Here is a 21793-nt window from a genome sequence, read left to right as displayed (position 1 = left end):
AACATGCTCAAATGAATATGTCTTCTGGTCATTCCAGCTGTTCCATCTCTCTGCCAACCACATTTATTTAAGCATAAAGTCTCCCAGTTCTTTGGATTTAAAGGGTTTCTAAAAATATCGTAGCAATGCTCCGCGTCCTCTAGAAATAATCAAACTGAACCAAGAAAAGCTCACATTTCCTGTCCATCCGAGACAAAAACTATCCTAACCAGCACCGTGCATGGTGGGTGAAAGAAAATGTACGAGTCACTTCCTCCCTCTTCATGCACTGAGAAATACTTGTTACTTTTAACAAATAAGACTTTATGTAATATTACTCGCCTGTCATTTTGAAAATGATCTTTTTGTTGGAAAACAAGCAAAGGCTGGTTTTGGTGAGCGCGTGAGGATGACCACCTGTTGAAACATGGCTCAAGCTGCAGCACGACTACATACATGGCTGCTGTTGCATCCATACATTTTATAAAGATAATTCTTCAAAAGTAACACTACGGGTGTTTTTAAAATCCAGTTGTAGACAAACTCCTGATTTTCTTTTAAACCATCAGCAGCTTTAAATCTCGGTTTCCCCAAAGGAAATCAAACCTGACATCAACACCAGTGAAGAGCTTGTAGCTCCATCTTCATCACTGAGAACGTTGGAGTGTGATCCTTCCTGGGCTGTGAAGGACTTTGTCACTGTAATGCTGGTCTTAGGGTGTTGAATTATGAGCAGCTCACAGTTTAACATCAACGTACGGATGATGCTGTCCTGCGATGCCATTACGCCTTGCTCTAAACATTAGTAAGGTTCCCGCACTGGCTCCTGGCCACGCCCAAATGCTGCGTACAAGGACCGTGCACATGATACACGAGTAGCAGTGGGATGTCAACACAAACTACACTCTGATTAATTTACTAATTCTTTTACATTCAGGCTGCAGCGAGGACCTCCTGCTTGTCTCTCGAACGGCACAAACTGGCTCCCTGTGCAATACTGAGGATTTGGGGCGGGGTGAAAACTCCACGCGAAGGGCGTGCGTCTCGTCTACATCACCCTTACATGCTGTGTTCACTACAACCTGTCGCTACAGCATGCCTGTAGAAAAATGTGCATGAACCTTTTTTTGCTCTATAGCAGGGCTGGCCAGCCCTAGTCCCCGCCCCTTTTCCACTTCTCCCCGGATTGCTTGATGCTGATTACCAAAATCAGGCGTGTTCAGTCAATCAGGATGTGGAATTACTCGAGTCAGCTAATCAGCGACGAGCTGATCAGTGAGAGCTGAAAAACAGGCAGGGTTGTGGCTCTTGAGGACCAAGGTTGGCCTGCCCTGCTCTAACAGGCTCACCAAGCGAGTGTACCACCTGTGTGCTTCCTACAGGTGTGCCCATTTTTCCCTCACAGACAGCCCACATCCACCAGAAAGGGCAGTTGTGACAGGGGTGTTAGGCAGGGAGCCTATTAGTATCTGTTCGGCTGATAAGCAGCCCCTTGTGCGCCTGTTGCACGCTCATTACCGGACTCTTAGAAGAAATGATGCAGTGTGGCCTGCGTGGACATCCTACAGGCACTTGGGTATCACATGCACACCCAGTGCATGCTCCATTTGTGAGTGGTCAGTTAGGACCCAGTATTCGCACCTTGCCAACTACTACAGTGCTGCATTAGGCTACTGTACCACACCGTCATCCGTACATCGTGGGTACGTGCAATTTACAGTAACCTTACAAATACTTCATGATAGACGTACCACAATGGTGCAGTCCAATTTCATGATGTACCTTAAGGTGGTCGTATGAGCCCCAAGGGAACTTCCAGAGAGCAGGTCAGCTGCTGCTCTCTGAAATAAAAGCACTGAAGCAGCTAGTGGTGCTTCATTTTAAAAACAGGGAACGGATTTTCTCTCTATGCAAGCTTTTGTTCAAGAAAGAAAACTGCTTTTCTCTTGACTTTAAGTGCATCTTGTATTGGAGTTCTTTTTTTGCTCCGTTCAGCTCTGTACACACCAGGCATTTGACGGGCGTATAGCTCATGGTGTTCACACTGGACAGACCTAGGGGAACTACTCTTTTTCTATTTTCTACTTTTCACCAGCCAATGCCCACCACCTACAGTTGGAAAAGGCTTGGAGTGAAATGTCGAAGCAGTGCGGTTCATAGATGGCGTCCTTGCAATGATGGATATGGATTACCATCGTGTTGGTTTATCTTGATCTCAAAAACAAATACAGACTTTGCCAGGCTAGTTGCAATATCAGAGTTCACCAGATAAACCAAATCCACACGTTGGTACCAAATCAGAGTCCCCGATTGATCAAACTTTCACCTGCTTTAACCAGCAACACATGTTCAGTGGCCAGACATTTTGTAAGTAAAGCCCAAAAATCGTCATAAAAGCTAGCATAATAGCTACGTGTGAATGTGAAACATGATTGCAGAAGCTTACGCGGGTTTACAGAGACTTTTTATTGGAAGTACCCGCTAGATTGGGAGTTGCAGAGGGCGGTGTTAATTTATGTTTAAAATCGCAAGTTCATTTTTAAAAACGTAATTATGTTACACAATGTTATTTTTAAAATGAATCTAAATTTGATTGAGTGGTATTTCATTGTAAATCTATTCAAGGAAACTTAAATTGAAATCAAATGAATGCAGTGTTTTAGGCGTGACCTGTTTTATTTATATTTATTGATAAATATAACATTATAAATGAAAACCAGTATGGTTTTAGAGAAAACAGATCAACCTCATTGGCTACCATTGATGCTGTGGAGGAAATCACAAATGCTCTGGGCAAAAAGAAATATGCAGCTGGAATTGTTATTGACTTAAAAAAAAGCATTTGACTCTCAATCATGACATCCTACTTGACAAACTGGAAGTGTCTCGGATAAGAGGACTAGCGCTAATCATCAATTCTGGGCCCGCTGCTATTTAATACATACATAAATGATATATTCAATGTTTCAAAGCATATGAAACTCATTATTTGCTGATGACACAAACATATTCTCTTCTACAGACAATCATAGGGAATTTATTAATGCGGTGAACACAGAGTTAACCTAAATCAAATCTTTAAACCTAGATAAAACTAAAGTGATGTTTTTTGGTAACTACAACGCCAATACCGAGCTCTCAATTGAAATAAATAATGTCTCAATCGAAAGTGTTCCAGGAATCAAATTCTAAGGGGTTTTTATCGATGACAAACTAAGTTGGAAGCAACACAGACACATACAAACTAAAGTATCAAAAAGCATTTCAAATCATAAATAAATCTAAACATATATTAGAATACAACAGTAGATATTTATTGTACTGCTCCTTAATATTACCATATTTCACCTACTGTATAGAAATTTGGGGGAATAATTCTAAGAGTTCACTACATCCTTTTTAGTTCAAAAACGAGCAGTCAGAATATTACATAAAGCCGGCTATCTTGATCCTACAAACAATTCATCAATTTAGACGATTAAAACTGTATGACTTTGTGGATTTTTACACCAACAACTTCTATACAGAGCCAGTTGGAAATCGTTACCATTCAATATTCAGAAACCGTTCTTAGAAAATGAAGGAGGAACAGACTGAGGGGATGTAGGAACTTCAAGATCAAACTGATAAGAACCACAAAGAAAAGTTTCTGTGTGTCGGTGTGTGGCACTAAACTTTGGAACGGGTTCAGTAATGAGCTCAAACAATGTTCAGATATTCAAGAAAAGGTATAAAGAAACTCTGATCTCATGATATAAAAATAAGGGGAGTTAAGGATCAACAGATGTTTGAATAATTCCAAATACATGAACTTGATTGTGGTGAAATAATCAAAGCTCTTTTAATTACAATCAATGAGTTTTACATTGTGTAATGTGTTATAATGATTACTGAAATGTTTAAATTACAATAAAAAGCTATTGATTTTCTGTACTTGATCTGCAATGTGTAGCAATAAGTACTGGTTTATTGTCATCATGTGTTCTAATAATAATCAATAATTATTATATATAATGGTTACCGTTCCTGTTTACTGAAATCATGAATGAATGTTTTCTGAAGATCATCAATCATTACTAGACACTGGATTTTGTTACTTGAAAAGAATCTATCGGATCAGAACCGGATCAAAAGACCTATGTAAAACTATCAAACGAATTAACTCAGTGGGATTATATAAATTCACTTCTTCCTGCTCCTTTTCAAGCAATGAATCAAGCTCTACTTGACTTTAGTTAATAATCACTGTATTTAATTAAGCAAACGTGATTTAACTGATGTTTTTGTTTTGTTTTATCTAGTGTCTTTTTAATCTATGCATTTCATCATTTCTGTAATGAGTTTGATGAATATGTGTAAATGTTTTATTGCTTTGACTGCAATGCCTGAAATAAATCAATAAATCTAAATCAAATCAAATCGTTGGCTTTCAGAGAAACTGCTGTGATGGTTATCCACTTTTAGGGGGCTTTAAAATTTGCTACTGTTATCCTGATATTGAGTTGATTTAATCCTGTTTTCTGGAGAAAACGCACACCTGCACGAGAAGAACATACAAACTCCACACAGAGAGGTCCCAGTTGGGATTTGAAGCTCTCACTGTGCTAATTACTACATCACCGTGCAGCCCCAAATGAGCCAATACTTTATCCTGCAAGTACCATGTAAATACCCAGTAGATTCAACTAAAGTACTATGTAATTACCACTGACATTCCCATAATAGAAATTAAATCCAACGTAATTATCGTAATCTTACTCCAGATTTACACGGGTGCGTCTGCTGCGATTCTACGTTGCACCAGAGGTCTTAAGGCCGTCAGTTTACATCGTCTTTGTTGTCATCGACATCCAAAACTTTAGCAATCAGGACCCATGCCCTCTTCTTCCTCACAGTCGTTCTATGCATGTTTTGTGCCACAAATGATAATATGTTTTTGTACTTTCAAAATTAAACTTTTGTCGTCCATGGCGAAAATGCACACGGTTATCGGCGGCGTTAACGTGTGTAATCATGTGGTCCTGCCACCGTAATACATGTAATAAAATTTATAAAGTGTTGTTTTGAAAGTACAACGGAGGTTTTTATTTTGAAACCCACATTTGCTTCCTGTTTTTCAGCGTTTGCTGCCAAATTGACACGTTGACGGACTGGAAATGGAATTCCTGCGTAGAACTTGCGTTGCGTCGCAGAGGGCCGGTCTTCAGACGCAGACGTGATGGAGGCAATGTCAACTCTGATTGATTAATAAAGGTTTTATTTTTCTGTGTCAACGCAACACGGACGGTCCAGTGGAAGTCAGCCTTTTATCGGAGCATCACCGCCTCGGACTCACTTAAGGAAACACAGAGGACATTTCTTTCTGGCTTCTTCACCAACTGTTGATGTCATTTCTTCCAATTCATTTCCATCCACTCATCAATCCAAATGACACCATGTGACCTTTTTAGGTGGAACAAGATGCTTAAGGACGATGAAAGTAAGTGAGGAGAGGAAGTGCAGGCTGCTGGCACCAGGGCTTTTTAAAAATGGATGAGGGTTCAGCCTCAAGCAGAGAGCTTAGACATGTGAGCGTGAAACTCTGGCATTTAGAGCACAAAGACAGGAAGCGGTTTTGGAAGAAGCAGCTCAGGTGTTTCTGAAATAGATCTCATCGCCATCACACAGTTGCTTTATTTGCCTGAAGATTGCATGTCTCAAACTGCTGCTGATGGTTTTTACACATGTGAGAGAGAAAGAGGCGCCTCTGTTTCACGTTGAATAAATTCCAGTCAGCTGATTCTCAGAGAATGACTCACGGGTCCTCAAATGAGGAGGAAGAAAGACGACGGAGGAGAGAAAGTGGAGGAGGAGAATAAGGCAGACAGGCAGAGGGAAACGGAGACAGAGAGCACGGAGCAGGAAATGTGACAGAAGTGCCCGAGGGAGGGTGATGAAGAGGTGATGGGAGCAGGATGAGATGAGGTAAAACAGATGGAAGACAAATATGGAGTAAAAAGGCTCTCCAAGAGCGGGAACGGTACAGAGCTGCTGGATCCAGGCACTGAGAAGATGTAGAATAGAGTTGGGAATCGATGCTTTACTGGTGATGCTTCTGAGCTCCTGAATGACTTTTGAACCCGTTACAGATGTGCGGGGGGCCCCGCTCCAGGAGACCCTCCTTTGCCGTGCAGGGGCCGGCCTCGCTCCGGTGCAGCTGAGCAGCTGCTCCCTCCCAACATCTGCTGAGATCCCCTCAGACATGTTGATATGAGCAGAGACAGCAGGAGTGAAAGTCCAGAAAGACCATCAACAAGTGGAAAAATATCCACAAAGCTCATGTGCAAAAATCTTCTCCACCTTCTTCAACACGAGAGAGGAAAAACCTCAGACCTGATGGAGGAACCAGTCAAAGAATTTGAAGAATTTAGGTTCATAAAACAAATTAGGGCGACACGATATGAGGAAAACTCACAAATTGCGTTATTAGTGATCAATTTGCGATGACGATATAACTTGCGATAGATGAACAAATGACAAAACATTTTCATTTTACTGCAACAGGTGGGCATCTAACATCAGATCGGTCCGTCCCATTGGTCAAATGCGTGAATGGATTCCTTTGATTCGTTAAATACTTTATGCTGCCATAAGATTGTTTTCAACATTTATTGAAATTTACAACGACTTTTGCGATATGCTTATGGCACAACTTGACATAGCGTTAACGATAAATCTGCAATTTATTGTTGCAGGCCTAAAACAAGTAATCAAATTTTACAAGTTTATGGGGCCAAACCAAACCGAACAGCCCAGTTGGAATGAGAACAAACACCACTAACACTACATATACACTACCATCGTGGGATATTGCTTCACTTCACAGTTTTTGGGGATAGGGAGACAGCTGTATCGGGGTGAGACCTCATTTAGTGTTTTCTACAAACTTTTATGCCTCCACTTTCCAGGTTGTTATTGTAAATAAGAACATGTTCTTCATAGCTTACCTGGTTAAATAAAGGTTTAAAAATTGTCTCACTGTGGTCAGTGTGTCTTTGGGAGCCAAACCAAAATGTGACCACGTTAAAATATGGCCACCAATGACCTCTGACCTGAACCCCATTGAGCATGTCTGGGACCAGCTGAGGCAGAGACCGGATGATCGGACCCCACTCCCAAATGGCCTGGTAGAACTGCTTGTGACAGAATGGAAGGCCACAGAACCACATCATGAGTCTGGTGAGGAGGTGGAGACGCCGCTGTCAAGCCGTCACTGCAGCAAACGGTGGAAATATCTGCTATTGACACGGTCATTGTTTGTCATTTGGGTCCATCTTTATTATGGTCTTAATTTTGGGGGTAAGAAAGATCAACCCAAAGAAAAATGGTGTTTCTCCTGATTCTAATATCAGTAATATCAAAAGTAACTTTTACGCGTTTCATTAAAATTTCGACCTAGTAGGAAAAAACACTCCCTAAGTTATTGTGAGTAGCGTTTATTTGAAACTCCCCTTTGGCCCATGTTGTCCTTCTTTTAAACCGTCCAGGGACTGCAATAACTCTTCAAGATTGAATGCATAAATGGCACTGCCCTAGTTTCACATAAGAGAGCAGTGAGAGGGCTATGCTAAGACATCTGAGAGAAAAATAAGGAACAACCACAACCTGGAAACCAGAGAGGATTTCCTGTTAATTTGGAGGATTTATCTGCTTCCAAACCAACACCAGGTCTGTGTTTCTCTAACAAGCAGTTTCAGAGGAAATGATGCAGAACTGTAGTTTTGCGGCTGTGAAATAAGCTCCTGAACAACGATGTCCTCCTCCGGAGGCTCCAATAAAGAGGAGGCCCAATTCCTTTCCTGGAGCAGTGTTTTAAAGTAAACATCATTGGGACTAATGAGCGAGTGACGAGGGTGAGGAAATGAAGTAAAGGGAAGAGGGTGCCAACAGTCGCTGGAGCATGTGAAGAAAAAGATGAAAGAGAAGAAGAAAGATCAGGATGCAAAGAAATGTTTTTTCTGTGATTAGAAGAAAGAATTTTCCCTGAATTCCTTTTGTGTCTACAGGAACAAAAAGGTTTGAGTCAAAACAAACTTCAGTGGAATTTGTAGCAGAAGCCGACTTTTCCCCAGAGTCGGTGCAAAGTCTGCATCCTCTAGAAAATCATTTGATGTAAAAATGCCTAAAGGCTACTTTCAAAGCTCCACAAAGAGAGAATGTGTTGTTCTTCTAGGCTAGCTCAGTGGGGTTTCAACACAGATCGTGGTCATCCGTCACTGAAATTAAGCAGATTTTCGTCTCAGATTCACTTGGTTGAAGGAAGGACTGTGGTTTTTTCCAGCTAGAAATGGTCCACACAAGCATCAATCCGGTCCTTTGAATGGGTTGCGGATTTTCTGCACACAATCCTATTCTGTGTTGTAGAACGTGGATGGAGGTTTTTCCACAATACTGAGGCACCAGTTGACCTGCTGCCATAGAGCTTCATCTTTCCCAATCTTCCTGTTGTTTGTGATTCATGAGCTAACATTTTAAATGCATTCACATTGAAGCGTGTCGTCAGTGTGCAGGTTTGGCAACACGTGAACAGAGTCCTTAGAAAAGATGTGTTACTGTCTCTGCACAAACCACGACTGCACTTTCAGGACAACTGGTGCGTGATAATCCCACTTTTCAGGAGCGCATTAGGAGTTATCGGGAATTCAAAGGCCTCCGAAAAAACACCAAAAGGTTTAAGGAACAGCAAAAGTAAAAGAGTGTTTGTAAAGACTGTTTTCTCTCCAGTCAGTATTCCTGTTCTCCTGACAAAACTTTATCAACTGTCCATAAGCAGCTAACCTGCTATGAAATTACAGTATTGTTTATTGTTTCATGTCCCACTCTGATCATCTTTAAAATCTATTTTCAAAGTGTTCCTAGTGGTCTTTTAATGATGATGATGCCATTTTTAACCATAATGAAAAAAAAAAAATTTTGGGACACCACTACAGTTTATACAGATTAACATAGATTATATGCAATTATTACGTACATTTTACGCCATTGTGTGGGATTTTTGGGAGCTGTATACGCAAATTTGTGGCTTTCCACAACCGTTCCACGGATGTCTAACGGACTTTTCAAGCATGTACCACCGATGTATTTATTATATACTTTTATATCCCGTATACTGCACACGCATCACGTTCAAATTACGTAATCGACACACAAATCACTAACGAATTGCATATAAACAGCGCAATAATCAAGCTCGGTCCATGTTCTACATTGGTCTACGTGTTCTTTGCAGGGTTTATTCGTACTTCTTTGGTGGTTTTAACGTGGTTCATTCATGACACATCTGAAAATTTCATGTAAAGACGACAGCTTTTCTCTCTTTATCCACATTTGTTCACTTATGACCAGTTTTCATCCAGTAAATCTGCACAAATTGCACATAGTGGCTGTGTGTCATGGCATTACCAAGAGAGAAAGTGTAAAAACGTTCTTCTCTGTCTGAGAAAAGGTGTATAAAGTATGTGGTGTGGGGTTTAAATTAATACAGCATTAAATTAATTAAAAATTATTTTTAGAACGTAACCCCCGCGATCAATGAAGGAACACTGTAATGTTTCTAACATTTCGAGATGAGTTGTGTGAGAAAAACAGCAGATATGTAAAGAAAAACTTCAATCATTAAGCTTCTTCCTAGAAGAAAAAATGAAAAATTCCGCATCAATACCAGCCACTGTGCACATGTTTGGTATGAATTAGCATCAAAAAGGTAAAAGACTGGAACATACTCATTCAAACTAAAACGGAGAGGCAGTTTTTAAACCTTTAGGTCCAGCATGACTGTTTCTGAGGCGAAGAAAGCTTTTCTGTCGAAGAAAGACGTTTTAAATGATAAGCTAATGACCGCTTTGAATGGATCAAAATTAATTTGCTCAAAGCTTGGATTTTCAATGACTTTGGACAACCAAAGCGACATAAAGAGACTTCAGAGTCGACTCTTCATCCCTTCTGCAGGCCAAAGGAGCCGAGTGGGAGAGATGGCAGCAACAGATGCAGCATCGTGACCAATAACTCTACTCGCAACTCCTCACCTCTACTCCTCCTCCTCCTCCTCCTCTTCTTTGTCCCCCCCCCCCTGTCTTAGCATTCCCTCTCCTCCCATTTCTGTCACCAGGCAACTAGCCTTTCCTGCCTCCCTCTGTTCCTTCTCTCTCATTCCTCCTCCTTGCAGCATTGGTTTGTGAGAGGCCAGGTTTACGTTGTGGCTCTCAGTCTCTGCTTTCACAATTACTGTTATTTTATAAGAAATGTCACATGGATTATTTTTCACCAATTAACAAAGATGTCATTTTAAAACAAAGACATGAAGAGTTTTACGACTTTATGTTGGTAAATGAAGAAGAAAATTAGCGGATTAGAAATATTCCTATTTATATTATTATACTTTCATAAGAAATGTGCAAACTTAGATGAGGCAGAACAGCAGTAAACTAATCTTCTGGGATCTAGAACCTGTCTATTAAATGCCGACTTTAAGGACTGCAGATCTGTAGCTCATTTGAAATGATTCAGCCTATCCTCCCATAACAACACAGCTGGAGTTGAGGTAAACGAAATGCATCGTGACCAATGACTAATCCCACATGTGGGCATGGTGGTGGTAGGGTCATGAAACTCTCCAGAGTCCAGACTTAAACCTTACAGCAAACACGTAAACATCAGTAAAAGTTTGGTTTTTACATCTACTTTGCTGCTAAAACTGGAGTGAAACACACCGGGCCCATCACAGAGGCACACTGATCCGTCTTTGGTTTGTCAGCGCTCCCAAATCGTTGGAACAGAGTCTACAGAACTTTTCAAATGAGAACTCCCAAAGCATCAAAGATTTACTGGGATGTTTTTTTTTCCAGCAAACTTTGCACCAAAAAGGCATGAAACACTAGTTTTGGTTTTCATCAAATTCAGACGTTCATGGATCCATTTGTCTGCAGGTGGATGATCAGAATAGATCAGAGCAGGGAGCTTGTGACCCATCCAACATCACCAACATCACAAATACAGTCTTTGATACAACATTTTTTTCCATTTGATTCTGATTCACAACGATTTTAATAAAGAAATACTCTGAAATGCAATTTTGAGCTTTATTGTCTTTAAATGTGTCCTCTACTATAAGAATAATACTGCAAGAACGTGTTTAAAACATTTTCATGGGAGTGGGTCTTTAAATTCAGCAAAATGAAAACGTATTTATGAAATTGTAACATATTTAATGAAAAACTAACATTTTTCAATTTTCTTTAAAAAAAACACAAGAAATTGCTTAAAAAAACGGAGTTATGATTAAAAGTTACTGAACATCGGAGTCATTAGGACAGGTTTAGAGAAAATAACTTTTTTGTAAAGAAAAACATTTAATAAGTTTACTTTTTCTATAAAACTACTTAAAAGATCTGACTTGTGTTTCCCTTGTGACCTGACCCTTTTTCTAACCAGTCTCCAACAGGACGTCCATGTCCATCTTTTTGGGTTTCTGTTTGATATAATAAATGGTCATCACCAGTAAAGTGAGTGTTTATTATGTCTGACTGGAACAAAACAATGACACAAAGACAAATTCATTTCCTAATAGAAGAATTAAAAAAGGATTGAACAGATTCTGTTAAAACGTCCCAAAAATCTTCCCGTCGTCTGTTGTCTCTTCAGCTGCCATGTTCTTTGCTGCAATGTGACCATTTAAAAATTATTACCTTAAGGCATTTTGCTTTGAAATAATTTATTTTTTATTGTAATAAAAGTTGTGTTTGGTGCAAACGGACATTCAGGGCAAGTCTGGAGAAGATATACAGCAGCCATCATGGTGGCTGGATAATAGGTGGAAGATTAATGTCTGGCATTCTTGTCTTGGGAGTGACTGAAGTGACAGAACAGTTTAAAGAAATACGAGAGCGAGGGATTTGTTTCCTTTCTAAATTTCAGAAGATAACCTGATGCTGTAAAAACCTGCTTCAATGAGGGCCATCATAGACACTTCTGGAAAGCTGCAATGGTCAAGCTTCCCCTACAGCATTCAGAGTCAGACATTAAGGTGGAACAAGTCCACATCAGGACGGAGCTGCAGGACTGAAAAGCCCAGCTGCAAAGCAGCAAAGAAAGTGGGTGAGGTAGAAACTTTACTGCTGCTAAAGTGTTTGCGAACACCAAGAAGCGGAAGAACCAAACTGGATTTTAAAGAGCCGATTGGTACATTTTTCTGTTACTGCAAAGACAAGAGCGAGACTGCAAAACTAAAGCCAGGAAATGCTGGATTTCTTACCAGAATCCCAAACACAAGTGAAACACAGCTGTCTCCACAGCGCGGTGAGATGCCGGGTCGTCAGGACGTCAGCAGGGGGCGCAAGAAGCTTCCATCCTGCGACAAACTGCAGAAGAGACAAAGAAGAAGTTACAAGAAGAAAAACAGAAGATCAAGACTTCATTCAGAGAATGGATTCCTTTGGGAATGAGCGGAAACACAGACTCACAACCTCCTTCCCTTCATCCATGAATCTCCTCCTCTTCCTCTGGTAGCTCCAACATCAACTTTCTTCCTCCAACAATCCACTTTGGTTCAACCTGTCGAACATGTCCTCAGAAGGCCTTAGCCTTTGGTTCTGCATCTCCTGGTGCTCCTGTCTTCCACTTGTCCTCTTCATCTTCCTCACCACCATCCTCTGCTGCCCGGCTTCCCTCTCCTCAGCTTTGCCTTTACAGTCACTGATCTTTCAGGTTACATTTGCACAAGATGTAATCAACTTGTGTGCTCTTTACACAACACACACACACCAATGTCATCCTATGCTTCTATTTTTTCTGGAACAATGTCTTGACCACTAACATCTCCATCCTTTTGCCAAAGTCTACCCCCATCTGTCCTTCTGCATTCCTGTTCTGAACACCAAACGTCTCCACTGCCTCGGTTTCCCTCACCCACATGTTCAACACCTCGGGGAACACTCAAACCCACCTGCCTTTGATGACGGCCATCATCAGGCTTCAGCAAAGTTTGATGAAGAGCTGAACCACAAAACATTTAGGACACCGTCACCAGAGGATCAGGATTGGGTAACACTGTGTTAGGCTAACCCAATCACCACTCTCTACCCTCTGGGCATATCCCGGATCACCTCATCCATCCATCCATCCATCCATCCGTCCAGTTCCTTAACCCGCTTTATCCCTTTCGGGGCCAGAGCCTAACCTGGCTACTGCTGGTCAAAGACGGAGTACACCCCGGACAGGTTGCCAGCCTATTGCAGGGCAACACAATCACACACCCACACACAATTGCACATGCACACCACACCCATTTAGTCACCAATTAACACGGAGCATGTTTTTGGACTGTGGGAGGAAGCCAGAATGCCTGCAGAAAACACACATGCACAAGGAGAACATGCAAACTCCACACAGAAAGGTCCCAGTTGGGATTTAAACCGGGGTCTTCACGCTGCGAGACCAGAGTGCTAACCACTGCACCACCGTGCAGCCCCCTCCTTATCCATCTGCCTCCAAAATTTCTCCTTCAGCATCACACCTTCATCTTCAGACTCATCACCCTATCAGTTCATGATCAAAAGTCTTATGGGAAATAAAGAAAGATGAAAGAAAGCATAGCGGTTTTGAGCACATATGACCACAGACTTGACAGACAGACATGATATTTCTGAGCACAAGCCTCACAGTATCTGTCAAAGTGTTTTTCTTCCTTTATTGTTTTTTTTGTTTTTTTTTTCATTTCAATGATGCGGGGGGCCACGCAGATGCTGTCATGTGCTGACATTGGTGGGCTGCATGCAGCTTGACAGCAGGAACACTAAACCAGGCGCCTGAGAAGCTGAATTATTCATAACAAACAAAGCAAAAACCTGAATGTTTCTATCATCTCTTTTCTTCCCATCTTTCCCTTTTTGGTCTCTTGAGTTGTTTAAACGTACAAAAATGTCATTGTGCACTTTACTGTACACAAATGTTGCAGCTTTATTGACAGTTACTGACAAAAGGGCAGCAGAAACGATGAAGACAGTTTATCAAATGATGGAGGGAAATCTCAGTCACAGTAAACGGTCAAAGCTTTTGTCAGACTTTCAGGTTCTGCAAAGGAGACAGTTTGACGGATGATGGATTCTGGGAAATCAGATGAGGCCTCCCTCCTCCAGATTACCCATGAATTTCTTAGAAAGCCAGCTGAAAGTAGCCCCCGCAACCGCATTACAGGCTGTCAGAGACAATGCGCACTCCCCTGTGTGTCATTTTGGTGAATAGCTTACAGACACTGGAGCATTCATTATTGATAGGCTGCAATTAGCTTCTAATCTGATGCTTCCTTTTGTGGCACCATGACGCCGCGTTGCACCCGAACAAACGAGGGCCGCACTCATTTGTCTGCAAGCCGGACGCAGTTCCGTTGAATTGCAGTGATCCATAAAGAGGACTGATGCCATCGCAGTGCAAACTGCAGAGGCGGGAGCAGATGTATTCCTGAGGCCGTTTGAAATCTCCGTCCTGGCACTTTCACGCCACACTAACTTCACTGATCACCTGTTACTACAGCGTGTGTGTAGGTGCTGCTTTGTGCACACAACGTTGGAACCTTTTACAGAAAGGTTTCCTTGAGGCAGTGATTACAGCAAAAAGAAAGATGAAAAGCTTGTATTTAATTAGCCTTTGCCCTTTTCATTTACTCGCTTGCACCTCCGACATCGTACAGCAGCAGAATTAGGCTGTGAGTGTTTTAAGCCCACACATTGTGTCGCGCTCCTTAATCTGACGCACAATTGGCAATAAAGACTCATTAGAGGCTTTATGTCTTTAACAGAATCTCCTTCACATTTGATGCAGCACAACAAAAGAGGAGCCTGGAACATAAACCTGCTACAGACATGAATACATTTATGAAGGCTTGATTGATTGATTCCAGCTGTGACCTTCTAACCATTCAGATAATGGAGAGTTTCCCATTAATCTTTTTCACACTCGATGCCCTTAGCCATCCTTCATTTCCTCTCGAGGAGCCAGACCTTCTTGTTCTTCTTGTAGGTGATCCAGAGATTTTCTAAATGCCTTTTAAAAGCGTATTACCATATTTTCCGGACTATAAGTCGCTGCGGAGTATAAGTCGCACCAGCCCAAAAATGCATTATAAAGTAGAAAAAAACACAGATAAGTCGCACTGGACTATAAGTCGCATTTTGACGGGAAATTTATTTGACAAAATCTGAGACCAAGATATAATTACTTGCACAAATTCTTATGACACAATCATAGCAGACTGTTTATCTCATAAATCCACAGTAATTCTTTCTCAAACTTATTTATTTATTCCTTTCATGAAGCATCATTGGCCAACTAATACTCTGTTTTCATCCTGTATTTGTAGAAACGGTTGTCATTTTTATTGCATTTCTGAATCTATGAAATCATTGGAAGATAGAATATTATGTTGTTAGCCTTCAAGATCTTACTGTAAAAAAGGTTTGCTGATTCTCTGAGTCACTTAACATACTCTTAACACTTAATATACCTCATACATCAAATTGACCCAGAAACATCATCTCTGTTCCTCACAAATGAACATAACAGGAGGGTTAACAATGTATTTATTTCAATTTATTTCTAAAATAAGTCGCTGCGGAGTATAAGTCGCACCCCTTGCCAAACTATGAAAAAAAGGGCGACTTATTGTCCGGAAAATACTGTATGTGTTCACTCCCCATCACTAAGCTATTTTCATCCCACCACCTCCAGCAAAGTCCCTTTTTTCCCACTTTTCTGTTTCTTCACACATTGGAATGTCTCTATATAGAACCAGGTCTCTAATTTTACTTAATTTGATGAAAAGAAATATACAAAAGGAGTCATAGTAGTAGGTTTAGGGGCTGTCATCTGGACTTAGTTTTAAAGTTAGAACACATTTCACCTGCCAATTCAGAATTGACAAAGCCTCTTGGATAAGAGGTGAAACCTCCTCTAACTGTAAACTAAGTCCAGATGACAGCCCCTAAACCTACTACTATGATGGAATCAACCTGGATGGATGAGTCTTCATACAATAGGAGTGTTTATTTATTTGAAAAATGCATGTAATAGTACTGATTAGGCCTGCACAATATACCGCAAATTTATCGTTATCGCAATATCCAGCTCTGCAATATGCATATCGCAAAAGACGGCGAATATCGCAATAAATCGCAAACCCAAAATGTGTTAAAACAATCTTCTAGCAGCTTGAAGCATTTAACGAATCAAATAAATCCCTTTATGCTTTGACCAATCAGATGGACGCCTTCCCATTGTTGACCAATCAGATGGAGGCCTATTATGTTTACCCTGGTCCTGAAGAGCCTCAACCCTGCCTGTTTTCCAGCTCTCCTTAACCAGCTTGCTGTTGATTGGCTGACTCAAGTGATTTCACATCCTGATTGACTGAACACACCTGATTTTGGTTATCATTATTGAGCAGTCTAGGGAGAATTGGAAAACAGACAGGGTTGAGGCTCTTGAGGACCAGGGTTAGCCACCCTGACGTTTGTCCCCCATGTCGATGAGGGTCATTTGGAGTATAATTTTTAAACTGTTGCAATGAAATGGGAATGTTGTTTTTGTTTATTTTTCTATTTGTTTATTTACCGCAAATTTATCGTTATCGCAATATTGATCACTAATATCGCATATCGCAAGTTTTCCTCATATCGTGCAGCCCTAGTACTGATTATTCTATTTTTAAATAGAATGATCTATTCTGTTTGGGTTTAGTAGCTTTCAACTGGTTAAACAGTTATGGACATAAAAGGCAACATTATGTACAGTTTGCATATCGTTCCTCAAAATACGTGAACATTGAATGTGGGCTTCCAAAAGGGTCAATCTGGGGTCTCATTCTTTTTCATTTATTTATAAATGACATTTCCATTGAAACCTGTTCTTTTTTGCTGTTGAAAATAATTTTCGTTCAGGAAAAAACTTAAAACATTTAATAGAAGATATAAAATGTTGGTTAATTAAGCCTTCATTGAATTTACAAAAGATTCAATGTATGGTTTTTGCTAATAAAACACAGGAGGAAGTAAAACTGTCTATTGATGGAGCAAAACTTTAAAAAGTTTGAGTTTAAATTTCAGATGAAAATTTGTCTTTGAAGCCTCGTATTGCGTATTTTAAAAGTAAAGTGCCTAAAACTATGTAGGCTTTAAATTATACTACGTATTTATCCTGTAATGTGCTAAGAATGTAATATTCTTTTTTTTGTGGCCTAAAAGAGTGGGCTAATAGATATAAAACCAATTTAATGCCATCACGTTTACTGCAGCAAGAAGCTATTCAAATAATTCATAATTCAAATATGTTATTAATTAAGTTAAAATGTTTCAAATGTGAGGATTTAGTAGAGCATCCAACTTTAATGGGGCCACGCCTGAAGTTAAAAACAGAGAGGTGCCAGAGAGTCTCCAAAAGGTAACGCTTTTACTTCAGATGAGGAAAATAACAGGCAGAAACATGATGTTGCTCGCATAACTTTAAGCAAAACTTTTTTTTTCTCATAAGTTTGGGATTCCCAACAAAGTTCTGAAACGTTTTTCAAATAAACTTTTATCTAAGACAATGTTTGTAAAGTAGAAACTTGAGGAATATGTTGTATGTGGTTAGTGTTGTGTCAGTGTTGTGATGATTGTATGTTTTGGTTATTTATCTTTGGTGGCCTGGAATCTACCCTCATGTTCTTGAAGATTGATCGGTCGAACGCGATCAACATAATGAGGTCTAAATGAAGTAAATAAGCTCAAGAGACAGTTGCTCTTGCTGCTTTAAACATTTTGGGCCGTAAGTCTGTTGTAAACAAGAGTTACTGAACCCGTAATGGGTAAAATATTATCAGTCCCTCTAAATACCATTATGCTTTTAGTAATCAAGATGACTAAAGAAGAATAAAGAAATTGTGCAAAAGCCCAAAGACCTGCTGCAGCTCTGAGACAGGGTCCAAAGGAAGGACCACTGCCAGGAGGCGCATGAAAGCTTTGAACGGATCTTGGCAGAAGAATCCATGAACCCCCTGTGATGGTTGGTAAGTGCAGCTCAACTGTGAAGGGAGGAACTGGGCAACGCTTTCTGGAGCTGGGGAGTGGACGCTGACGGCCTTTCTTGATCTGCAGCGACGAGCAGATTCATGACAGTTTAGATGAATGGAGGTGAACTGAAGGGGTTTTCTCCACAGGAGACTAAACACCACCAAGACACAAAAGCAGAAACACTTCGGTTCTATTCAGTGCAGTAATCTGTCTAAACGACAGTAACCCCCCCTGGATGCCTACAGATGTAAATTCACATCAAACCACTTCTGGTCTTCTATCCAAACGTTTTGCAAAGATTTGGTGAGGTGAAAGTGTTTTGAGACCCTGATGTTCTTCCAACTGTGAAGCAACCTGAAGCGTATTTGGTCAGATCAAGACAGGAATAGAATTGTTTTAAGCAATTTAGGATTATGTAAGTACTTAAATTAAGCGAGTTTGTTCTGGGAGTAAAGAGCCGTCTGAACTAGTTCAATTAGGTGGCTTTATGGGATGTTAATTTTGCAGGTGGGAGTTTTCTGCTGCATTACCCATTTTAATCTTTATCGTAAAGTCGTCACTCGTCCTCCAAGTGGTGGAATTTCACTTCGTTTTCAAACTAGACTTAATCTAAATCCTTTTTTATTGTTGCTTGTAGAATCTCCCCTGCTTCGCTTACATGTGGGTTTGGTTTGCTCTTCGACATGCAGCACAGAACAGCACTGAAAGGTAAAACACGTCAGTTCACATTTAAACATATATGTTTTTCTGAAGTGCTTCTACTTGACTCATTATTTGCATGCACCAATGGGTCTAAGGAACTAAAGCTGTAAAAGTTAGAATATTTTCCTCCCAGTGTCACATAAAGAAAACTCAAAGACGATGCTGAAGGACAGAACATCAGTTTATTAGGAATCCTCCCTCAGCAAACGCAAATGCAACGTGGAGACAGAAGCAGAATGAAATGTCAAGAAGGGAATAAAAAACATTATCAATACTTCAGCTCCATCACACCTGTGTGTGGCAAAAGTATCACAAAACTGGAACTAATTTGTTTTTTTTTTTTGAGTTTAACACAAACATATCAAAAGAGGACACGAAAACAGATTCCTGTTGAAATAATTATTTATGATTTTAAAGACAGAGATTAAGTCCCTGACAGCAGATTTCATGAACACGTGTTTCAAGCCGTCATGATCAGTTGATCTAAAAATGATCTCAGTTCTCTTGAAGATCAGTCAGACGCTTTCCTTTAATATTTTTTGTCTGCACCCAGACTCCATAACAAGAACTATAGCATTAAACAGTCGGAAGAAGATGAAGCAATATATCCTGCTTAAAAAAGATGCAAGTCTTCTGTCCCCAGTACTACTGATCATCTTCACATCCCGTCTACTGATCAGAGTTTCTGCTGTCAACTTGAACCAGGAAAAGTCAGCATCTTGCAGCAGAGACCGTTCCGAAGCTCTGCACCCCGGCTGTAGCACCTACCCACCCACCCATCCACCTACCCATCCACCCACCCATGACTGACGCAGCTTCTTAATAATTAAACGAAGGGAGACCCCGACCCCTTTTGATATGGAGAAGAAGCGACTGAGTGATTCTCAGAGAGTAAAGTTGGCCGTTTTTTCTGCCGACACGTTTGTTTGAGCCCTGGGTGGTATTCCAGAAGACGCGTTTAAACTACCCTGACTTTAACCCTGAACTCTGGCTGAAGTCTTACTCTGGGTATGTCTGTTCCAAAAGACCGGATATGAGTAATTACCCTCGACTTGGTAACCCTGGGTTAATGCACGTGCACGGCAAGTACATAAAGACATTCTCAATGGATCACTGATTTCAGGAGACACCATGGAAACGAGTGGTGAAAAAAAGGGAGCGCGACACTTCAGTGAGACGGAGTCTAAGATTTTAATAACGGCGTATGAAGATTATACGTGCATCAACAAAGTAACACGGCTGCATCATCAGCAAAAGAAAGAGTTTCTGCTTGTAGAAAAAGAACAGACAAAGTAAACGCACAAGTTTCTGATCTTATTTCCATTTTCCTTGTGACTCATATATATATATATATATATAAATTATCCAACTTAAATGAATTTATTCAATTGGTAACAAGTAGTTGAATTAAGTTTATTCAACCAAATTCCTTATGTCTATCGAACTCAATAATTGTTTTTACAACTCAAATTTACATATTTGACTAAATGTCATTTTACTCCAATTCAGTTAAATGTTTTTCCATCTTAATTTATTGTACTTCTTGAAGTTTGAGGAGGCCACAGATATTCTCCATTTTATAACATTAAATGACTGCTTCCTATTGCAAATCCACATTGAATCATTTATTCATTTAATATGACTCTGACTTTAACTGCAGTTCTTCCAACATTACTTTGCAGGAGGAGTGTTAAATAAACTCATCATCCTCTCCCTCATGGTGCAGAAAGAATTACACATAACAGGATAAAATAACTAGACAAAACACAGTAAAACAACTAAACACATTTGGTCAAAAACCCACACTTAAACCCAAATCCGTCCAGACAGGCAAATGGAATGGTATCCCACAATTCCTTGTGGTGCCGATCTAACAGCAGCACCAAAGTTACACCTACTTTATTGAATTAATTTGAATGAAAGCAAAATAACTGTCTGATAACTATGTGTTATTTTTAAACTGACTTAACCATACATACCATACATACATACCATATATACCATACATACATACGCTAAGGAAATTGATGTTTAATATATATATATATATATGCGCATATGCTAAGGAAATTGATGTTTAATATATATATATATATATATGCGCATATGCTAAGGAAATTGATGTTTAATATATATATATATATATATATATATATATATATATATATGCGCATATGCTAAGGAAATTGATGTTTAATATATATATATATATATGCGCATATGCTAAGGAAATTGATGTTTAATATATATATATATATATATATATATATATATATATATATATATATATATGCGCATATGCTAAGGAAATTGATGTTTAATATATATATATATATATATGCGCATATGCTAAGGAAATTGATGTTTAATATATATATATATATATATATATATATATATATATATATATATATATATATATATATATATATATATATATTAAACATGGGAGAGCTGTGGCACAACACTACAAAAATGATGCACTCAAAGATGAACCAAGTTTTCTTGGCATTTCTTAGTCCTGGAACATCTGATATTGTAGAGTCTCCTTCTATGAAAGCTGAAACGATCAGTGGAAGTGCAGAGGCGTCCGATCCACATCAGTCTCTGTCGTTTGCTTTATTTGTTGAAAGTGTGACGGCTGGCTGTCAGAAAAGAAGTGCTGATTTTCGTGCATATGAACCCGAGTGCAGTTCAGAAAAGTATGATTGCATACATTACTGACAAATGACAGAAGGACATGAACGCTTTCATTTAGGACTAGAACAGGATTTTTTTCTTAAAGAAAAGACCAGACTAGGATTTTGAAGAACTGATTACAGAAAATGTTTTACAATCTAATTTAAATTCCATCTTTTAATTTTTTCTCAAAGCGTTCCCAGTCATCTTTTAGTTATGATGTTGTTTTTTTGGGAAAAATCAAAAGCCGTTTGTTGTTTTCTAGGACATAGTTTCTGCAGAGCAGCAGGAGTTCGGTAGAAATTTACCCCTGAGTTGTGGACGAGATTATTGGCACAGAGTAAGCCCAGCCCTAC

At 39.7% G+C, this 21793-nt stretch overlaps 1 protein-coding gene across 1 annotated transcript in view; it reads right to left on the bottom strand.

Annotated features, from left to right (window-relative positions):
* rab27b (RAB27B, member RAS oncogene family) overlaps positions 1-21793 on the bottom strand; it is a 77846-nt gene that overhangs the window by 39702 nt on the left and 16351 nt on the right. Inside the window, exon 2 of the mRNA XM_023960639.1 lies at positions 12269-12374. The gene's annotated coding sequence lies outside the window, so the exon portion shown is untranslated. The remainder of the gene's footprint in view (positions 1-12268; positions 12375-21793) is intronic.

The sequence above is a fragment of the Oryzias latipes genome, chromosome 12, assembly GCF_002234675.1.
Source record: "Oryzias latipes chromosome 12, ASM223467v1".
NCBI classification, from domain to species: domain Eukaryota; kingdom Metazoa; phylum Chordata; class Actinopteri; order Beloniformes; family Adrianichthyidae; genus Oryzias; species Oryzias latipes.
The sequence above is the reverse complement of the archived record's forward strand: the minus strand, read 5'-3'. Positions and strand labels throughout refer to the sequence as shown.